Below are 23,408 nucleotides of genomic sequence, written 5' to 3' on the forward strand. Positions count from 1 at the left end.
TGCTGATAAATTGAATTGGATTAAGGTCTTATTGTAAAAACATCACTGTGGTATTTTGAATTCTTGTAGTCTATTGGGCGCTGTATATATATATATATATATGTTCGAAAGGGCTGACAGCTTGCATCCACGCCGCAGCCACACAAAGAGACTCGCACTCCAGGGTCTGTGTTTAAAGATGTTTTAATGGCGACGCGTTTCGACCAAACGGTCTTCTTCCAAAGCCAACCAAAATAAAGTGTATTCACCATTTTATGCACAAAGTGTTTCACATACTTTTCAAGAAATAAAGATAGGACTGCTCCATTATCAAGAACTACAATTGGTAAGAACTACCATGGAGGTAGACGACAGACTCTGCCACAAACGTTTTTTCAATGCATGAGTTAAATAATACTTTGACACATTTGCTGGATAACAATGCAAAATAATGAAATTTAAATTAAATTAAATTAAATTCAGTCACTGTATCGTAAAATGTAATTATGCGCAATGCAGTGTAAAGTAAAATTCCCATTTGCATATTTAGCAAATACAGTCTCATCATTGTTGCAGAAAACCAAGCATGTCAAACAGGTTGCTAACAAGTTTAAGTATGCACCGTTCGTGGCTGATATAGTAATATTACGTTTACTTGGCATTGTAAACCACATCCTCACGGCCAAGTGGCCTTATTTTCAACAACATAAAAGAATTAAGCGTCACGGCCGAGTGGCCAAAACAAAATGCCAATATTCCCCCAAATTGGTTGTCTGGGTTGTTCATAACAGATCAGGCAGCCGGACCTACTCTCCAACTAAGGTAAGAACAGGAAATATATATATATATATATATATATATATATATATATATATATATATATATGTATTTTCACTGAAAAAACCATAGGTTTCACACCAGTTATAGGTAGCTGAACATTTTACTCATACAAAACCATTGAAATTCCCACGTTATAGTTAGTTGGACTCACTATAACTTGCGCGCCCGCAATCCACTGCTGATGATGTCACATATTACATCATTCATGACATGGTCAGTGACATCACTGATGACATCACTGATGACATCTCAAATGACATCACTGATGACATCATCTATGTGATAATATAATGCACCTCCTCACACTCTAATTTAACCTTTGATACATCCAGTGTTGAATACAGACTACCATTCCTGAAACTATTGACACACCAATACTAGTTACTACATACACACTCACTGATTCCTAAGTCTACACACACATCCACTCATTCACCCATACAATCACTCATACATACAGTCACTTATCAATACAATACTATCATATGCACTCATACACCTATACAGACACTGACACACTGCCACTCATCCATGGAGTTACTCACAAACCTAGTTAGTCATGCAAAGAATCAATCACACTCCCATTTCCTCATCTATACAGTTATTAACACATAACTTTACTTATTCAAACATATACTAACACATACTTACTCTCTTTTACAATCACTGATACAAGTACACATTGATCCATACAGTCACTTACGCAATCATAGACTCTCATGTATAGTCATTGATATATGCCAACTCTCACATGCACTGTGTTTTACATATGTGCTTACTTGGACATGTAGCACTGAGATATCCATTAACTCACCAACACATCCATGCACACAGTCAACCGTCCATACAGCTATTTCCACATGCACTCTTGAACCCATACACCAAGTGAATCAACTGCTCACACATCTATGCACAGGGTCACACAACTACCAGCCACTCCCACACACACTCACCCGCACATACAAATACTCGGGCAACCAATCAATAACCCATATAGTCACTTATATAGCTAATAATCAACACATGCAGCACCTTACACAACAACAGACATAATGATGAACACATACAAACAGTTTAGTCCCTAACCCATGCATTCAGTAAGACACATTTAATCACTCACTCATACAGTCAGTCACGCACCAACTAAATCCTTCATCCAGACACTTTTACATATTCAAGAATGAGTGGGTGTATAACATATTTAAACGTTACAGTAACACACAAATTATGTATAGAACTTTACAGAAATACACAGACACTGGATGATGTCATCAGTGATCTCATCAGTGATGTCACTGACCATGTCATGAATGATGTAATATGTGACATCATCAGCAGTGGCTTGCGGGTGCGCGAGTTATAGTGAGTCCAACTAACTAGAACGTGGGAATTTCAATGGTTTTGTATGAGTAAAATGTTCAGCTAACTATAACTGGTGTGAAACCTATGGTTTTTTCACTGAATTTCAAAGGTTTTTTAAAAGCTAATTCCTTTCTATATCGAGTTTGTAACCTACGATTTTTAGTGTTTTTTTTTATTTGCTGTTTTGTGTAAGTATTAATTATTATTAATGTATTTTTTTAAAATATTTTTTCAATGTATTTTTCATTTTTTTTAATCATTTTTTCTTGGTGCGCTCAGGGTGCGCGCACCGGTAAGCTCTCCCGAGAGCGCAGACAGAGTGCTAATTCTGTGTTCGTAAAAAAAAAAATATGTATGAAAACTAAATAATAATGCAAGACATTCAGTACCATATTTAAAAAAGCAGTATTTTTAATTTACGAAATGAAAATGATTTTGCATTTCCGTACAGCTAGCAAAACGTCACTCAGACGCGCAGCGCAAGCGCCCCCGGAAGCGCCTACGTTCGTGCCGCGTAAGCGCCCCCGGAAGCACCTACGTTCGCGCCGCGTAAGCGCTTTGGAGCACGCAGCGTAAGCGCGTCAAGTCATATGACCTTAAAATAACACTTTTTATTGGTTGCTAAAAAATGTTTTTACAAAGAATGAAATCCCCACCCACTTCCTTCACTTCTTCTTTCACTTTTGTGACTGCAAGATCTGTCTTTTTGCTGCTTAATCTTTGTTTGAATATCATGGCTGCCAGAGAATCCAGCAGCAGTGATGACCCAGATAGATTTTTAGATGAAGAGGTTACTCAGCCTAGAAAAAAGGAGCATTTTATCTGTAATTTTTTTCCATACCAGCAGACCAAAAAAAAGTAAATGCTCCAAAAGTGGAGTGTTGAATTTGTCAAACTGTCCTCTCATGGGGTGACCCTTCCAAAAAATATTCTTTTGGAAATTCAACTATGATACAGCACGTCGAGAGGAGGCACCCTCAGAACTATGCCCGAGAGAGTGTCCAGGCTCTGGCACAAGAGGCTCCAGGGGACGGTGCTTCTACCTCAACTGGAGGAGCAACTGCATCATCAGTGAGGGGGCGACCAGACCAGCTGATCCCTAATATTTAGCCTGCTTTTAATGAAGCCACAAATAAATGCAGAAAATGTGATCAGCTACTTTGTTATGGGGAACAAAGTGTTATTCTCATGGTTCGAGCAATAGAGAACCACTGCTGCCATCCCCAGCCCTAATTTTGATTTTTTTATTTTGCTCCTGTTGAACAGTTTCCCATTCCCTGTTTTTGTTTTTGTTCAAAAAAAAGGAAAAAAGAAAAAGAAAAAAGTTCTTTTCAGAACTACCTCCAATTCTCATCAAAGAGCTGTATTCTTAAAAAAAATTAAAAAAAGAGTTTTTCCTCGTGGTACGCTCAGGGTGCGCGTACCGGAGAGTGTACCCGGGAACGCACCAAGCGCTTACCCCGCGAAAATTTAAAAAAATAATGTTTTGCCCTTCAGGGCCCTTCTAGGCCCCCCTCAGAAAACCTAGGGGGTCAGGGGGTGTATACTCTGCCCCCTTTTAATTATTTCCCCCTTTCTTTTTCACCTCTTGTGTCTCAATTCTACCGAGACACAAGATGGCGGACTCTCCAGACTGTTTAGAATGTTGAAAGACAATCGACAGCCAATCACCTTTCCGCTCGTGCACTCCCGTAGCGCGCCGGGTGCGCTCACCGGTACGCGTACCGGGGAGCGCACCCGGCGCTCGTATTTTCACACACTCCTCCCGGTATGAAAGACACGAGCCCAAGTGCATCCAAAGGTTTTATTTTAGCAAAAACGGCAACAGATAAACTCAACGCGTTTCGGGATAGTCTCCCTTGCTCACGAGTCAAGTTGTGTGAATTTGATTGGAGTAATATAAACACCATGTGACACAAACAAACAAAAGACTGCCGCGATTTATGTAAACAAAGCGGTAGCTAGGGAATGTTTTCCTCTAAATACAATTCATTGTTTATAGACATGGTTAAATTAAATAAATGGTATTTCGCTATAAATTCAAATTGTGTGAAACTATATTTAACAAAAGGCACAACTTTGTTTAACAATCAGCTGGTATATGCTGCGCAGAACAAATAATAATAAGCTGAAGAAACTGTCAACAATGCTCATAATATACCAAATGCATCATGAAAGTTAATACATGTAGCGCCCCTGTGGGCAGTCCTATTATTCATATAAACTCATTTCTTCCAGCTATGTGTCATACACATCGCGCAAAACATTATCAACTAAGAATATAGCCCCTGTGGGCAAACACAAGTTGTATATTGACCTTGCCTTCCAAAATCCATTACAAATCAGTGTCGCCCCTGCTGGCAACCATTCCAATATAATTTGCGCACACATTGTAAATCTCAGCGGCTACCAATCAACTAGAATTGGGCCCCAGTGGGCTTATTCTCTTATTTAACCATAACTGTTTGTTGAGTTGTATATATTGTCTCCTTCACAAGGATTTTCACATTCCCTGAAAAAATAATAAAAGAACTAAATTAAAAACACAACAGATCTGAATTCTGGTTATGATGACTTTGGAAATGCCTTGCTATCGGGTAAGTTTTGTCCATGTTTTTAATTGCACGCAAATGCTCTAGAACACGCAGCTTAGCTTTTTTAATTGTGCTGCCAATATAAGCTTTTTTGCATGGGCAGAACAGTGCATATACAGCATAATCAGTGTTGCACGATGTATGTTCATGAATTACAAATGGTTCTGCTGCAGAAGACAAAATTGCTACTTTTACATATGGCTGAGATACCCGCCACCCCCTCTCAACACAATCCCCAAGAATGGGGAGACGGAAACGGTTCTGAACTTTTGGAAGGCGGGAGGGAGTTACCCTCCCGGCCGTATTTATTAAAATATGAAACAAAATTAAAACATTAAAATAACAGTTTCATATCATGTTCAATTTCATTTACACATTACGATGTTCTTGGCTGACCTTAACACATCTCTAATACAAAGGTTCTCCTAGCCGATACTAAACATCCTGTAAATGCATTTCTCAAAATTGAAATTGTACATCCTAACATTACGGGCCAACGGCAAGGTCGTAACCGGTGTCAGATCCCTAATACCAGAACTCCCCCCTCACTTGTGAGGGGGGGCGCACAGAGGACTGTACCTCTGTGCCTACTTCCAATTTCCCTTGTCTTAGCGGGGGCCCCTGTTAACTCAACGCCATCTTAGTGGTCGTCCGAGGACTCGTGTGAGGTGTCTAGAAGGTAGCGTAGACCCCCCCCCACCCCACATAACTTACCACATCTGCCGTCGCAGATGTCCTGGCCCCGGGAAATTCCCAGGAGGGGCCCGTAGCCCCTCCTCCCCAGGGAGGGGCCTATGACCGCCTTCCCTTTCGGCGTCCCCCTCCTTAGAGGGGACCGCCTCCCTGTTTGAGGGGCCAATGGCCGCCCCCCCCCGGGCGCTCCAATCCATAATGGGTGACGCCCCACCTCTAGGGATCTTCCAATTACTGCTCACCGATCATGACCTTAGCCGCCACAGGCCGGATAGTTGACCGGCTATCCGGACCCCCCACAAAAACTCCTACTTAAAGGTCATGGCTGCAGACTTTTTAACCAAGCTACGAGGTCTCCTATGAGTAAATCATTCCCCACCCGGGACAAATGGACCCCATCCTCTAGATACATATGGTCCCCCCTGATACAACCGTGAGGAATAGAATGCAATGTACTTGTACGGAACAACCTACCAAGTTTGTTATTCACTTTCTTCACCGAATGATTTAAAGCTGACACAGAATTAGCCCCCCGCCACACCTTCCGTGGAATCATGTGGGACCATGCAATCGTGCACCCCGGAACCCTTCTCGCCAACCAACTTACTGTGGATAGAATCAACTCGAGAAGTACTCGTCGACCAGTGGTCACCAAATCATTGCCCCCAAGATGCACTATGATTACAGATGGCGGTGACCTTGTCCGCCCTAACAAACCCTCCATAAAAGTTTGGAACTGGTCAATACAGAGCCCGCCCCTTCCGTGGAAGGTCACCCTGTACCCGTATTCCCCAGCCATGTGAATCATGTCACCTGCTTTGAATACGTCTGTGGCACGCCTCACGTATGAGTGGCCCACGACCCACACCACTCTTTCCTCAGCCGGTGATCTTTGACCGCTGGTTCCCAGGTGTCGGGTCGACTGCACAGTCCGCCCCGCCTCGTAAGCTCGCGAAACTGTAAACCAAACAAAAAACAAGAAGCGTGAGTGCATGACATTAGCTTCACAACATGTGCAACCGCACATACCTTTTATAACAATTCGAGGACCAACGCCCCAACCGTTTCACTTCTTCCACACTCAGACCCCTGGCTGTAGCCTCTGTAGCAGCCCCTATCCGGAAGGAATGGGTCCCAAACTCGCACGGGTTCAAGCCTGCAGCTGTGATTGCCATTGTTAGCACCCGCTGGAACTGAAACCTAGTCAGTGGGGTGGCGTCGGCGGGCCTCAGCAAGCTTCCCCCCCATGATGCCGCCCTCTGCGCCAAATACTCCTCAACGCATGTTACCGGGCACATGGGGGATCCCGGAATCCGCTGGACTACCACGTTGTCCCCGATCGCTCCCTGATCGCTCTTGGATCTGGCAATTGAGACTACCATTGTCTCCCCCTTAATTTGAATGTGTTCTCAACACTGACCTCCCCCCGTATCCTGCTTGTTCCTCGCTACCAGTTCGCTTACCCGCATAGCCCCATGAAATGCTAATGCAAAAGCGGCCCAGAACAGCACTGTCTCTGATTGAGATGAACATGTCGCAGGAAGTACGGACATTAACAGGGACAACCTTTCCAAACCTATCGGGTGCCTCTCATCCACTCTGCGACCCTCAAGGCGTTGCCACCCACGCAGTGCCTTCTGTACTAGAAAGGACGATGTGGGGTCCTGGATGCCATGAGCCCGTGCCATGAAAGAAATGGCGGCCTGGTGCCTATTGGCCGTAGCCACTGATTTGCCTGCCTGATGTAAAGATACCAGAAATTTCAGGACATATTCTTCCTGCCCCCAGTGCTCCCCCCTAGCAGGACCCAAAAAGGACCAATAAGAACGGAACGCCCCTTCATATGCCTTCCTTGTCCTGGGTGCTAGACTCTCTCCCACGAGGTCTTGTAGTCTGGGGCACCGAGAGACCAGAGAGCTTCGGGAAATGGTGCCGCCACCGGGTCCGCTGAGGGCAGAAAACCCCAGAAGGCCTGCATACAGGAACGAGAAAGCGCATCAGCTGCCTGATTTAACACCCCTGGCACATGTCTTGCCCTAAAGTGGACGTTTAGTCTCATACACAGCAGGACAATTTCCTTCAGCAATCTCAAGATCCATTTGCAGCGTGCTGCCTGACTATTGATACACTCAACCACGGTCATATTATCAGACCAGAACACCACAGAGCGATCACGAAACCCCTCAGGCCATGTTTGTAAGGCCACCAGAATAGGGAACAGTTCAAGAAACCCAATGTTACCTGTGAGCCCACTCTTGTGCCACCATGCCGGCCATGTTCGTGCTGACCAATGATTACCAAAGATGGCGCCAAAGCCCACACTCCCTGCCGAGTCTGTCCACAACCCCAGCTCCTCGGAGGAAACCGCTGGTTTGTTCCACACGACACGACCGTTGAAATCCGCCAGAAATGCCAACCATATGCGCATGTCCTGGCGAACCTCTGCTGAGAGCCTTGTGCGGTGGTGCCCTTCCTTCAGGCCAACCATGGCTTGAGCAATAGAGCGGGAAAAGGGGCGAGCCATTGGTATCACTCTAAGGGCAAAATTCAGCTGACCCACAGCCTGCTGCAACTGATGCAAAGTTACTTTCGTCTCGCTAATACATGTTTCAAGCGAGGCCTTAAATTTCATTACCTTTTCCTTGGGCAAACGAAAGCACCCCTTTTCAGAATCGAGCTCAATTCCCAGAAACTCGAGTGAGGTAGACGGCCCCACTGTCTTACCTGGTGCCAATGGCACGCCAAAGCGTCTCATGAGATTACAAAATTCATTCAAAGACTGTGCACATTCTGTGTCCCCGGCTGCCCCCAGAAACAGAAAATCGTCAAGATAATGCATAACACGTGTAAACCCCGTGGTTCTTGTGAACGCCCATTGCAAAAAACTACTGAATCTTTCAAAATACGCACAAGAGATGGAGCAACCCATTGGCATACATTTATCCATGTAATAGCGTCCCTGAAACATAAAACCAAGGAGACGCTGATCATCTGGGTGTACCGGGAGCAACCGGAACGCCGACTCGATGTCTGATTTAGCCATCAGCGTTCCGGGCCCCAGGCGATTCAAAATGGCGACGGCCTCATCAAAAGATGCGTACCGCACCGAACAAACTCCCGGGTCAATCGCATCGTTCACGGAAAGACCCCTTGGAGCTGACAAATTATGTATCAACCTGAATTCCCCTGGATCCTTTTTGGGGACCACTCCCAGAGGCGAACAAACAAAATTAGCAACTGGTGGCATGTCATATGGTCCAGCAACCCGACCTCGGGCCACCTCTTTCCCAATCTTTGCTTGTACCACCGCCGTATTCTGCTGAACCGATAATTGGTTCCTACATTGTGCTTTCCCCTGAAAATCCCCCGCCGGGATGCGGAAACCATACGAAAAACCATCTCGCAACACCCCAGCGGAGATATGATCTGGGTATTCGTTCAGCCAAGGGATCAGTGCCATGATATCAACCGGAGTAGGTAAAGGCGCCCCTCGGACTATTTCAGACCTGTTTGGCGCCTCCTCTACTTCCCGTATCACCAGTCTTGGCTCTGCACGTACTCTCGGGGTGCGAGGACTGCCCGCACCCTGCACACTCATGCCTGAACCTGCAAGACCCCTGTGGCCTAGAACATTTGCCTCTGTTAAAGCTCCAGCAGACCCCTTGTTTACCTGAGTTGCCATTATTCCTTGTGTTCTGATCATTGCTTGTTCCTGCCCGAAAGGGTGCCCCCGACGAATGGCGGAAAGACTCAACCCCGTTTCCCCCTAAAGATGGCGACTTCGCCGTGCTCGACTTCTCAATTTTTTGCCAGGAAATGGAGTCGAAACAATCCCACGTCAGGGATGAGTCGTGCTCCTTGGACTTACGAAATATGCCATCATAACAAAACCATTGATTACCCCCATATGTTTCATAAAATTCCATGATACGTGTCTGATACACGGCTAATTCCACCAATAATTCGGGCCTACGTTCCCCCATAATTGCAGTGAACATTCCAAACGCTCTGGCCCAATTGGCTATCGATTCATCTACTCTGAAACCGGCCATCTTTGCGCGCCATACACTAGGATGCAAAAACTCTTTCTGGTTTTTTACATGCTCAATCTCATAGTGATCGGTCAACAGGGAAAACATGTTCACATATTTATCCGCCCATATCCTCTCTTTTACCTCAATCGGGATATGCTGAACAACTTTTTCCCTCCTTGAAGGTACCGATCCCTCCCCCGCCAACGGCAATGGCTGCTTACCTGAACCGGTAACTGTGACCGTTGTCGCTGCCGAGCCAACGCCCGATACTGGTTGTTCCACAGGAGCCTGCGGGGAAACAAGAGGACACAGTGCCTTCGCAGCATCTTTCGATTGCCGCAACTGCTTCATTATCGACCTGGCTTCTTCAGCCGTGGCCCCCTCATTCTCTCTGCCCAACCATGCCGCCAACTGGGCAGCCAGCTCAGGTGGCATATCCTCCCCGTTCACAGGAGTGACCACCACAGGGATTGGTTGCCCCGCGTTCGGGACCGGAACTGGGGCCTCGATCGGGGTGACCGGGTTCGCTGGAGGTGATTCGGGAACCGGGGCCTCCCCACCCGATGCACCCTTCTTGGCCCTTCTACCTCCCCCCGCTAGGGACTACTCCCGGCAATGCTGGTCCGACAACTCTCTTTGGTCCACCCGCACCATTCATTGCCGCCATCTGCTTCTTCATGTCCGCCATGTCCTTTACCAGCATACGAAGCATCTGGTCGGTCCCAACCCTCTTTCCGACCTTCTTGCCAGGCATCGTCCCGGATAATCCTCAAGGTCCTAGGTCAGGAAGCTTCGAACTCGCTGAAAGAAGAAACACAAAATTAAATTCTCAAAATTGGCTCTTCGTTCCGTCTCAAGCTCACGTGCAACGGGGAGGTGCAGCTTCAGAGCACAGGAACAAGAGGATGCTTCCTTGGCTTGTCGCTCCTTTTATCCTTCTTCGGGCGGGCGTGGACCCACCTCCAATCCGCCTCCGGGGCGTGGCTAGCGGTGTCGGTGTCTAGGACAACCCTCTCTTGGGCGGGAAAAGGCGCGCCCCGGCTACGCCGCTTCGGGCATACCAGCCGAGACTCGCCTCCCGCCCAAAATGGCTTCCCGGGGGGATCGGGGTACTCCACCATACGTTCGGGGGGACCGAGTGGTCGCCCCTTTCCATTTCTACTGTTCTTGCAGGCTTTACAATTTCTACATGTAAAAAACCCCTGTACAGTTGGTGATGTTGTTTTAATGGGTTCAATTGCCTTGCACAATTGGTCTTTCAATGATTTCGCTCTCCTGAAAGTTACCTGCGGAGACATTTCTACACAGGTTGCTATATCTGGATCAGAGTGTAACACAGGCCAGAATTTATTCAAGCTTTTCCGCAATAAAAAAGCTTTGCTGCTGTAAGTTGTGATGAACCTGGTCTTAGTTTCTTGCTCTGTTGTCTCAGGCTGCTTAATGAGCAATGACTCTCTGCTCCTACCCGCCACCACCTTCTGTGCATTCACAATAGTTTTCCGCGGGTAACCCCTTGCTGTAAACCTCCCACACATTATCTTTTCCTCTGTTGAGTATGCGCTGCTGGTACTACAGTTGCGTTTAGCTCTTAGTAATTCCCCTACCGGGATGCTCTGAATAAGGGAATTGGGATGGCAACTGCGCGCATGTAACAAGCTATTGCCTGATGTTGTTTTCCTGAATAATTCACTTTCCAACTTGTTATTCTTAACTTGCAGTTTCAGATCTAAGAATTCCAGCGAATCTTTAGACCAATGATGTGTAAATTGCAAGTTGAATGTGTTTTCATTCAATGTGCACACAAAGTCAATTGCTTGTTCTTCATTGCCTTCCCAGACTACAAAAATATCGTCTATGTATCGCATCCATCTAATGACATGCTTTTTATACATAGACGATCTGTACGCAATTTCCTCCTCCCAGTACCCCATGATATATATATATATGACGAAAATCCCTTCCAAAGAAAAGAGCAGAGGCCGCAAGGGGAATCAGGTTAGACACATCTTTATTCCGTGCAGTCCCAGCTTGGCGAATGCATTTCGGCGGTTGCGCCTTCTTCAGCGCCATTCGCTGTTAAGCTCCACTTCGAATGATCTTCTCCTGATTTAAATAATTGCCGGCACCTGTGTCCCTCCTCCTAACGCGGTTTGCGCACCAGCCAGAGTCCACGTGCATAGTTAGTGAACTCCATTTCCCAGCATACCCCATCATGGCATCCCGAGCTGGTGGCGTGGAGCAGTGAACGATAATATGTGCAGTGCAGGCTTCAGGTGAGTCGGGTAGGTCACAGAGCCACTGGAACAAAATGGGTCCTCGCTGTGTCCCCTTGAACACCGCAGCTACCAGATGCGCTCAGATGAAATGCGAGAAGTGGCTGTCAAATGCTAGACAGATCGCCTTCCTGAGATAAAATACCTCGGTCTTCTTGCATCCTCCGGTCGGTCATGGCGGAAACCGAAGTTACCAGTCCCCTGGTTTGAAGATATGCTGCAAGCAGCAACGTGCCAGTTGAGCTTCGGGTTCACTTTCGTGCTGCAGGGCCTTCTGGACTGAGCTGCTGGCAAGCTCAAAAAATATGACGAAAATCCCTTCCAAAGAAAAGAGCAGAGGGCGCAAGGGGAATCAGGTTAGACACATCTTTATTCCGTGCAGTCCCAGCTTGGCGAATGCATTTCGGCGGTTGCGCCTTCTTCAGCGCCATTCGCTGTTAAGCTCCACTTCGAATGATCTCCTCCTGATTTAAATAATTGCCGGCACCTGTGTCCCTCCTCCTAACGCGGTTTGCGCACCAGCCAGAGTCCACGTGCATAGTTAGTGTACTCCATTTCCCAGCATACCCCATCATGGCATCCCGAGCTGGTGGCGTGGAGCAGTGAACGATAATATGTGCAGTGCAGGCTTCAGGTGAGTCGGGTGGGTCACAGAGCCACTGGAACAAAATGGGTCCTCGCTGTGTCCCCTTGAACACCGCAGCTACCAGATGCGCTCAGATGAAATGCGAGAAGTGGCTGTCAAATGCTAGACAGATCGCCTTCCTGAGATAAAATACCTCGGTCTTCTTGCATCCTCCGGTCGGTCATGGCGGAAACCGAAGTTACCAGTCCCCCATATATATATATAAAGATTTTGTTTGGGTGTGGGGAGATGTATTCCTTATAAATATTGTGCTTGTTCCTTAACTCTGTTCTTAAGCTTGTTTTTATTCACAGTCTCTGTCCAAGTTGATATTGCTATTTCTCTTATTTCTTGCCAATGCCTTTTTTAATAAAACTCTGAAGGCTCCCAATAATCATACTCTCTCTCTCGATCTAGGAACATTGTCGGAATACTATGTTATTCCTCATGCCAAGATACACAGTTCTCTGGTTTCTCTTCATGATATGTCAAAGACACTACTCACGACTTGCTGCTCAATTACAAGTACTGTAGACACGGTTTTCATCTACACTCTCACGGGACATGCTCGGTGGCCGAAATCCTGCTCAACAATCAGTGCGCTGAGGAGACACTAATTCTCCTCAGAACAAGCTCACTGCCAAAACAAATTCCACTCTCCTTAGAAATTTAGTTGAAGTGTGCCGCGTTCTGCACATGCACACACCTCAACCTGAATTGGCTTGAAACACTAGACCACCTGGAACTCCTTCTAAATCTCTTGGTGGCCATCTTGAAATTCTTGTGATGCATTCCATGAATATATTTTAATAATGTGCTGATCAAGAACTTGTTGCTTGGATATCTTCGTTTCCACAAAGAGTAATGGCGAACCAGAAGGTATTTGGCTTTCTTGACCTTGCTGGTAGACTCAATTATGTTACAATGCCATTGATTCCTGACACATTCGCTGACCTACAAAGTGAATATCAACTAGAGCCCACTGAAACCAATGGGTACTTGCAAATACGTCAAACATTGCAGAAGGTGTTGCCTATGGGTAAGGAGACCTCCAAACCATCATTGCTTGAAGTTAGGTTATTGGATGATCACATGCCTAAAAAGGCTCTCTTCCCTCACTCAATTTTACACTGATGTTTTTATGCATGCACTGCTCGGGTAATGACCCGACTGTGTGCTAGGCACTGTGGGCAAATAGGAAACATTTTCCCACATGATAAGGAGTTGCCCAGGAATTCAGCGCTACTGGGAGTCCGTGGTTACTTGTTTAAATTACATTTGTGGAAGCCACATAGGGGCCTCTGCAAAATGGTGCCTCTTGAATATTTTGGAAGCAACTGACATCACCCATATGGATCAGATATGGATGGCATTGGGATTAATGTTGGCCTAGCACAAAATTGCTTGACTGTAGAGGGCAGAACTAGCACCACAACTGAATGATTGGAAGCGAGACATGGATTATGCATGCTAACACAGAGATTGTCTATGAAAGCAGGGGCTGTCAAAATAAATGGACTAAGATATGGGAGAAATTGAATACCTATCGGGTGGACTATGTTCTCAAAAGACTACAATGCTGCCCGATGAATTGATGGGTGGGTGTGGGGACCGGGGGGGGGGGGGGTTTCGGGAGATTGATGGGAATTTGAATGATCATGACTTGATGCTGCAATGTGTAATGCTTACTGCCATTGTTCGCTTTACTTCCAATAAAAAGGTCTTTAAAAAAATATTCTGATCATTGATCATAGATTTATATATTCATCACAATTTATTGATTTGATTTTAGATTAAGGTGCTACAAATAGAAGGGAAAATATTAATGTCAAAATTGTCTGGAGAACTAGCTTTGGAATAGGTCAAGGATATTTTGTAATATTGTGCAGCAAACAACATGCATGAGCTTTACGTCCTTTAAAGATTTAAGGTCCATTCTCTTACATTAGGCAGAGAGGAACATGTTCATCTTCCGAGGAGACTTGGATGGTGCAATCAGAAGCTGTAAACACCTCTGCTGATACCACCTGCATGCTTCTCGGGGCCTGCTCCGCCTTTCAGCTGGCTGGAATGCCATATCTAGAACACTGTGACCATCTCGAAGTACAGAACAGATGTGCTGTTTGAGTAAAAGTCGTGGGTGAGTGGCCACATCACACAAGGAGCTTAGGGAGAGCCAACACAGGTGTTAAAGTTGTTAAGGGATCGACAAATTCACAATCAATTTCAATATCCCTTAGAAAACATCATTTTGCCTCTCTGAACATAGCATAAGATAATGAGGATGTAAACACTATTTGTATAAAAAAGAAATTTTTATTTATTGTTATATAATGTTTTCTGTTCATACCATCTTATCGAGCAAATACATACATCTATTCATTTAAAAATATATTAAAAACATTTGGTATAGCATTTTATTTCACAAAAGTCAAAAATTGCAGTTTAAAAAGGTTCTTTCAATGTAACAAATGTATCACACAAACAAAAATTGTCGACGCGGCGTTTCGGTGATATTATGTCGTCACCTTCTTCAGGACAGTGTGTAAGTTAAAATCACTATAAATTTAAAACACAAAGGATAACATGTTAACATTTAATGTATTTAATCTGTGGCAGAACAGAATTTAACTGTGACCTATATAGTTTATCCAGCATACATCCTATGTTCAAAACAATACATATTCATTGAGCCTTGCCGGCACTACTATTTGCACTCTCTATATTATGGATATTTCAAAAAACAAGCCTATATATTATTTGTACATCCCACAACTTTAGTTTGGTCACACCCTTTTACTTGCATCCCTTCATGCCTATTGTTCTAAGGCGATAGGTTGGACATCGATACCTGTATTACCTTAGGTATCTCTTGTTGGTCATCATTATCTTAATGTTATTATGATGACTTGTAGCCTTTTTAACTTAAATCTGGGGTGTATTAGGTTTATACATACCTCCAATTAAGCTGTTGATTGGTCAGTCGCTTTTTTTTTTTTTAAAAGGAATCGGCGATATGTGACCGTATCGGAGTTCTCAATTTCTGTGAAATAATTAAATAAACCGGGTCATTAGATCACCTCTGGGTATTGTTTTTGTTTTGTCTCAATAAATCTTACTTATGGTTTCTTTTACCTTTCTCTAATAAAATTTCCTCTCCGGTGGAGTGGGTCAGTATTATTCCGCCGCTCCGTTACTGTCTAAAATCATCGTGCCTGTCGAGAGATTCTATATATTAGTCGTTGTTTCGGCTTATTTCGCACATTGTTAAACATCCTATTTTTACTAGCGTTATCCTATTTTGTTCCCTGACTTTTAGGCTGGAATCGTAAGTACCTGGGATTCTTCACAGACAAGTCTTAAGCATAGGATGGTATCACTTTTCTTCACCCGGTCTGTTGGTCAGATTTTTTGTCTTGAAAAAACCGGGAAACACAAATTGTTGAGATTTAGCTAAGAATTAAAGTCAGGGCTATCGCATTGTTAGACATCCTATTTTCACTACTATTTTCCTATTTAGTTCCCTAACTTTTAAACTGGAATCGTAAATACCTGGGACGCTTCACAGGTGAGTCTTAAGCAGAGGACGGTCTTCCTTTTCTTCGCCCGGTATTTTGGTCAGATTTTTATTTCTGGTCTTGGGGAAACCGGGAAACACAAAAATGTGGGAACTTAGCTCAGAACTAAAGCAAGGCTTTCTATTTTTAATGCTCTGTTTGCAGGTCTATTGCTCTTACCTTTGATCATCTTTTTTATAGAAGCTCGCACTTGCTTTTGTGGCGAAGCTCGTCTTAAAAACACGGGAGTAATTCTTATTTTATCTAGAAAACAACAGGGGGAAGAACGGTTATTTAGTCTCTAGTTTAGCTCAAACTAGTTTTTGTTTTCTAATTGGAAAATATCAAGGGTTTAACTATTTTCTAGGGCTCGGGTCGGGCTGTACTTACTTGAAGTTTTCCTCCTCGCGTTTTCCGGGCGTCCACCTTGGCCGTCTTGCAGGTAGTGTTTACTGGCCACTGGCGGTTCTCATGCTTTTATAGGCCTCTTAATAGGTCAATTATGCTTAAACCATTACACCTGGGGTTTTATTTTCAGACGGGTTATACTCTTTCGTTAGATGTGGCGGCCATCTTAGCGTTGTATATAATTCACTGAGCACTATTTTATATTCTTTTATCATTCCGCTGCGGGTTTGTTTACACTCTCATTCTTTCCTAGAGACTAAATAACCGTTCTTCCCCCTGTTGTTTTCTATAAAAAAGATGATCAAAGGTAAGAGCAATAGACCTGCAAACAGAGCATTAAAAATAGAAAGCCTTGCTTTAGTTCTGAGCTAAGTTCCCACATTTTTGTGTATCCCGGTTGTCTAACAATGCGAGAGCCCTGACTTTAATTCTTAGCTAAATCTCAACAATTTGTGTTTCCCGGTTTTTTCAAGACAGAAAATCTGACCAACAGACCGGGTGAAGAAAAGTGATACCATCCTATGCTTAAGACTTGTCTGTGAAGAATCCCAGGTACTTACGATTCCAGCCTAAAAGTCAGGGAACAAAATAGGATAACGCTAGTAAAAATAGGATGTTTAACAATGTGCGAAATAAGCCAAAACGACGACTAATATATAGAATCTCTCGACAGGCACGATGATTTTAGACAGTAACGGAGCGGCGGAATAATACTGACCCACTCCACTGGAGAGGAAATTTTATTAGAGAAAGGTAAAAGAAACCATAAGTAAGATTTATTGAGACAAAACAAAAACAATACCCAGGGTTGATCTAATGACCCGGTTTATTTAATTATTTCACAGAAATCGATAACTCCAATACGGTCACATATCGCCAATTCCTTTTAAAAAAAAGCGACTGACCAATCAACAACTTAATTGGAGGTATGTATAAACCTAATACACCCCAGATTTAAGTTAAAAAGGCTACAAGTCATCATAATAACATTAAGATAATGATGACCAACAAGAGATATCTAAGGTAATACAGGTATCGATGTCCAACCTATCGCCTTAGAACAATAGGCATGAAGGGATGCAAGTAAAAGGGTGTGACCAAACTAAAGTTGTGGGATGTACAAATAATATATAGGCTTATTTTTTGAAATATCCATAATATAGAGAGTGCAAATAGTAGTGCCGGCAAGGCTCAATGAATATGTATTGTTTTGAACATAGGATTTATGCTGGATAAACTATATAGGTTACAGTTAAATTCTGTTCTGCCACAGATTAAATACATTAAATGTTAACATGTTATCCTTTGTGTTTTAAATTTATAGTGATTTTAACTTACACACTGTCCTGAAGAAGGTGACGACATAATATCACCGAAACGCCGCGTCGACAATTTTTGTTTGTGTGATAAATTTGTTACATTGAAAGAACCTTTTTAAACTGCAATTTTTGACTTTTGTGAAATAAAATGCTATACCAAATGTTTTTAATATATTTTTAAATGAATAGATGTATGTATTTGCTCGATAAGATGGTATGAACAGAAAACATTATATATAACAATAAATAAAAATTTCTTTTTTATAAAAATAGTGTTTACATCCTCATTATCTTATGCTATGTTCAGAGAGGCAAAATGATGTTTTCTAAGGGATATTGAAATTGATTGTGAATTTGTCGATCCCTTAACAACTTTAACACGTGTGTTGGCTCACCCTAAGCTCCTTCTGTAACCCCCAAGAGACGCAAGTCTCTTCTCCTAGACCACATGAAAAGGGAACCTGTGTTTTTTTGTCTGTTTAGAACCCCCTCCCTTTTCAACAAGGGTTTCTCCTTCCTAAATTTGAAGCCACATCACACAAGCCAGTTTGGTGTGAAGAGAGCTTAACTAAGGGCTAGAAGGATGCGGGCTAGTGAACAAAGACTGACTCCAGCCCTGTCTGCAGTGTCACACGGTTGCTTGCCATCTTTCTTGTAATGGTATATACCCATGGGTTGGCTTAAGGCCAAATTGCATCCAACAATGGGTATTTCAAATATGGCACTTGCACAGCCGTTCCACAATTTTACCATGGACTTGCCTAAAAGCAAAATATGCAAATTGCCATTGCTACTCAGTCACCATGTTTAAAGGGAACAACACTTTCAGTGAGAATCGAAATTTGCCTAGCTTACGTAACGGTAAGTTTCAATTCTATTAAGGACACGGAGGCGAGGATTATGCTATATCTTCCTTCGCTTTATTAACATAAAGAAACCACAGCAGCTCAGGAAAAGATATAATAAGAACACAAGATGCTTTAAACATAAAGCATTGACGTAATGTTCAACAAAAAATCAACAACAACTCCCAAGAGTCTCTTTGCTTATAATCATAGTCCACAGTCCTTTGTCTCTGTCCATCGTCCCTATATAACCGGACTTCCCATCATCTTCCTCCTCTTTCTTCGCGCAGATCACGCTTAAGCCTCATTGGTCCTGTTTAGCACCGTCGTTGCCTGCCAAAAAAGGAACAGCATCAGCGAGGTGGCCCAGGAAATGCGACAACAAGGCGAGGAGCATGCAGAGAACAACACAGTACTGACAACGTAAAGGAAAACGCTTTACTTACTGCCATACGGGTGGGTAGAGACACCACCGTAGTCCGGGTGGGATAATCCTCGCCTCCGTGTCCTTAATAGAATTGAAACTTACCGTTACGTAAGCTAGGCAAATTTCGATTCTATGTCAGGACCGGAGGCTTCAGATTATGCTAGTTTAAAGCTTACTTACCACCAACTGAGCCAAATCCACCACCGGCTTAAAATAAAACCTCTTGAAGGTGGAATCCGAGGACCAGTCCGCAGCTCGCATAAGGTCCTCCAGACGAGCACCCACCGAGAATGCCTTAGAGGCCATGGCTCCCCTGGCGGAGTGTGCTCCAAAGAGAGAAGTATTGATGCCCGCTTCCTGCATGACCCAACGCACCCACCGAGCAATAGTGGGGGAAGAGACAGCTTTGTGTGGCTTCCGCAGGGCAATCAACAACTGACGCTCGCCCGGAGGGCGCAGATCCAAGGTCAGGTCCTCATAAGCTTTGAGGCATTGCACGACACACAACTTAGGAGTGTCAGTAAAGGCTGGATAAGAAACGGAACGCGACGACGTCTTAGTGCGTCGGCCCACCGTAAAGGTAACCCCATCCGGGGAAAAAATGCGTGCAGAAACATCCAGCGCGCGCACGTCCGAGACGCGCCTACAAGAGACCAGACATAACAACATGGCTAACTTCGCCGACAGCTCTTTAAGAGACAGATAGGAATTGGCCGGCCACGACAGGAACAAATTCAGAACCAAATTGACGTCCCAAAGGACGGAGTACCTGGGCTCTGGCGGCAGCGCGAGGCGAACAGCGCGCAGAAGCCGGCACACAAAAGGATGTTCCCCTACCGGATGGCCATCGATGTTATCATGGCCAGCAGAAATCGCCGATCGAATAGCATTGATCGTCCTATACGCTAGTCCTTTGTCGGCCAAATGCACTAGAAAATTCAGCACGGGAACGAGGCCTGCGACCACGGGATCCAGATCCCTTCGTAAACACCAACGCATCCACTTAAGCCAAGCGGATCTGTAACGCTTCGTCGTACTATCGGCCCATGCTTTGGAGAGCAAGTGCTCAGCTGACCCCGAAAGGCCCGGGAGCGTCCAGCGTCTCCTGAGAGCCTCCACGCCACGAGGCGGAGAGTGTTCTGCACGACGAGAGGGTGAGGTTCCTGATCCGGGCTCGTCAGGAGCAGAGGAAACAGGGGGAGTAGGATTGGAAAATCCCAGGAAAGTTCCAGAAGAACCGGAAACCATACTTGAGACCTCCACAGCGGTGTAACCAACACCAGGTCCGCACCCTGGCGGCGTATTTGAGCCGCCGTTCGCATGATCATGGAGAACGGGGGAAACGCAAACGGTTGTTCCCGACTCCAATCCTGTAAGAACGCGTCCGTGGCCTCCGCCAGAGGGTCCGGCCTCCAGCTGTAGAACCGCGGCAGCTGGTGGTCGAGACGGGACGCGAAGAGGTCCACCGAGAAGGGGCCCCAAAGGGAAAGTAGCCACCGGAAGACTCCCGGATCCAGTTTCCACTGGCTGGCATCCCTGAGATGTCGAGAGTGCCAATCCGCTACTTGATTGGACTGGCCTGGCAGATACTCTGCCGTCACCGCAATGTGACGAGACAGGCAATAATCCCAGAAGTCCTTCGCTAGATCCGCCAAAGCGCGGGACCGAGGACCTCCCAGGTGGTTCACATATCGGACCGCCGAAACATTGTCCATCCGTAGCAGGACACAAGCCTTGACCGAATCCTTGGTCCAACAGCGAACCGCGAAGGAGCCCGCAAGGAGCTCCAAACAATTGATATGCAATTGTTGTTCTGCTGACGACCAGGCGCCGCCGGTGGAAAAATCCCCGCACCGGGCGCCCCAGCCCGACCTGCTTGCGTCGGACTCTATGATCAAGTCTGGAGCCGACCCGAAGATCGCTCGCCCATTCCATGCCTCCATGTGAGACAGCCACCATGACATCTCCTCCTTCACTTCGTCCGTGAGGGGAACCCACTGGTCGTAACACATCCCACGGCGCAAATGCTGCGCCTTCAGGCGCTGAAGAGCCCTGTAGTGCAGCGGGCCTGGGAAAATCGCCTGGATGGAGGACGATAGAAGACCCACCACCTTGGCGACATGGCGCAGTGACGTGCGATCCCTCGCGATCGTCTGCCGAAGCAGGTGTCGTATCTTTGCGACCTTCCGACCCGGTAGGCTCAAGACCGCCTGTACCGAGTCCACCACGAAACCTAAAAAGGTGATCTGCTGAGTGGGAACCAAGACCGACTTGGAGCCGTTGACAACGAACCCCAGTCTCTGAAGCAGGCCGACAGCTTGACGCAGCTGTCCTGCCAGCACCTCTGGGCACTGTCCCATGAGGAGGATGTCGTCTAGGTATACTATCATACGGACCTCCTGGCTTCTGAGAAACTCCACCACCGGGTGAAGGACCTTCGTGAAGCACCACGGGGCCGAAGAAAGACCGAACGGCAGGGCGGTGAATTCGAACACCTTGCCGTCCCACAGGAATTGTAGGAAACGACGATGAGGGGGGTGGATGGGAACGACCAAGTAGGCATCCTTGAGATCCAGTCGCACCATCCAATCCCGAGGGAGGAGCACGTCCCGAAGGAGGTGGATCCCCTCCATCTTGAAGTGACGGTAGACCAACCACCCATTGAATTCCTTGAGATTGATCACAGGCCTCTTGCCCCCATCCGTCTTGTCTACCAGGAAGACGTTGCTGAGGAACCCATGTGGGTGGCGCGTTGATAGACGGATGGCTCCCTTGCGCAGCAAGTCCGAGACCTCCCCGTCTATCAACCGCGCGTCGGAGTCTGAGAAAACCATCGGGCGCGGGGGCCTCACCTGAGTTGGTTGGTCGTGAAACTCTATATGGAAACCTCTCACAGTTTGCAAAACCCAAGCATCGGCAGTGAGCAATTCCCACTCCCCGTAAAAGCTTGCCAGCCGCCCCCCAATCGGAACTTGATCCAAGCAAAGTACACTCACCGGGGGCATTTCCTTGTCCGGAGTTCTTCTTGAATCCTCTGCCACCATAGCGCTGTCCCCTCGTGGGGTAGAAATTGGTGTAGTTGGCCGAGGTCTGGTACTGACCTCTCCCGGAGCCTTGTCCACGGTTGTTGGTCTGCTGACCACGGCCGATCGCGCGGCCCCTGCCGCGACCGGCCCCTCCAGAAAAACGCTGGTGGAACACCCTCTTGATGCTGGACTGGGCCTTGTCCTGCGACGTGAACGTGTTCACGAACTTTCCAAGCTCGCGGATAAAAGGCTCACCGAAGAGGCCACCCTGGGCCACGGCACCTGCCTCCGACGAGGCCAGGTCCCCCAGCTTCGGGTCCAGCTTGATAAGGAGCGACCGCCGCCGCTCCGTGGACAGAGCACAGTTGGCGTTGCCCAAGAATACGATCACCCTCTGGGCCCAGTTGGAGAGCACCTCCGGTGAAATGGCGGTGCCATTCGCTCGAGCCTCCTCCGCCATATCGAGGATCTTCGTGGCGGGCCCGACCGCATCCAACAGCTTGTCCTGGCAGGCCCGCCAGGACCGGTCGATCCCCTTCCTGGGGTCCTTCATGAATTTCGCCAGGAAGGTGGCCATCTTGGGGTCCAATTCTGGTGTCATGGCCACTTTCCCCTCCAAAGTAGGCCGAGGGCATTCCCCGCGCAGGCAACCCCTCGCCTCCTTCTCCAGGGCTTGCGCAACCTGCCTGCGACAACTTCGCCACCGTCTCCCCCGGGGCCCAGGCCGCGGATCGGGGGTGGACGATCTCGTCCGGGTCCAGCATGCCCGACTCATCTCGGGGCATCTCCTTCCCTGAAGGCACCGGGAGCCAAGAACGGGTCGACTCCCCGTCGTCATCCGTGTCCGGAGAGTCGTAGATCGGGGAGGCGGGCGCCGTCGACAGGCCGCCCGAAGTGCCAGGTTCCACCAAGGGCGTCGGAGGCACCGCCGTCGCCTTGGCCAGGAAGGCGTCACGAAGACGCTCGAAAGCGCCCTTATCCACGCCTTGGGCCTCCGATGAAGGCCCTTCACCTCGGGGCCTCTTCGGAGCGGGCGGCAACCCACCGGATGTCCCCGGGAGTTCGGGGGACGGCGGCACCTGCGCCGCTGCCAGCTTCGCACACTCCTCCACGATGCGGGCCGAAAGGCGGTCCTCCATGGGCCCTACCACCTCCGTCACACAACGATAGATGGAGTTGTCCACCGCTTGGTAAAACTCATCATCCTGCAGATAGGGGCAGGCCTCCTCCTCGTACTCCCCTTCCATCTCGGAACCAAGGGGCAAATGCGGGGCACCCAAGAGGGCGGCAACCGAGAAAGTTCTCGAATGTGGGCAGGCCCAGCGGCTGCAATCACGTTTTGGGCCAGCTGACGTGGCAGGTGGGCTGCACCAACCCCCAAGCGCGCAGACCCTCCTCGCCGGGACCGGGTCTACGTACCCCTCAA

General features: G+C 46.8%; 1 protein-coding gene across 1 annotated transcript in view; it reads right to left on the reverse strand.

The window, feature by feature from the left end:
• RAD51B (RAD51 paralog B) overlaps window positions 1-23,408 on the reverse strand; it is a 240,030-nt gene that overhangs the window by 215,684 nt on the left and 938 nt on the right. The window lies entirely within an intron of this gene.

This window comes from Lissotriton vulgaris, chromosome 9, assembly GCF_964263255.1.
Source record: "Lissotriton vulgaris chromosome 9, aLisVul1.2, whole genome shotgun sequence".
NCBI lineage: Eukaryota > Metazoa > Chordata > Amphibia > Caudata > Salamandridae > Lissotriton > Lissotriton vulgaris.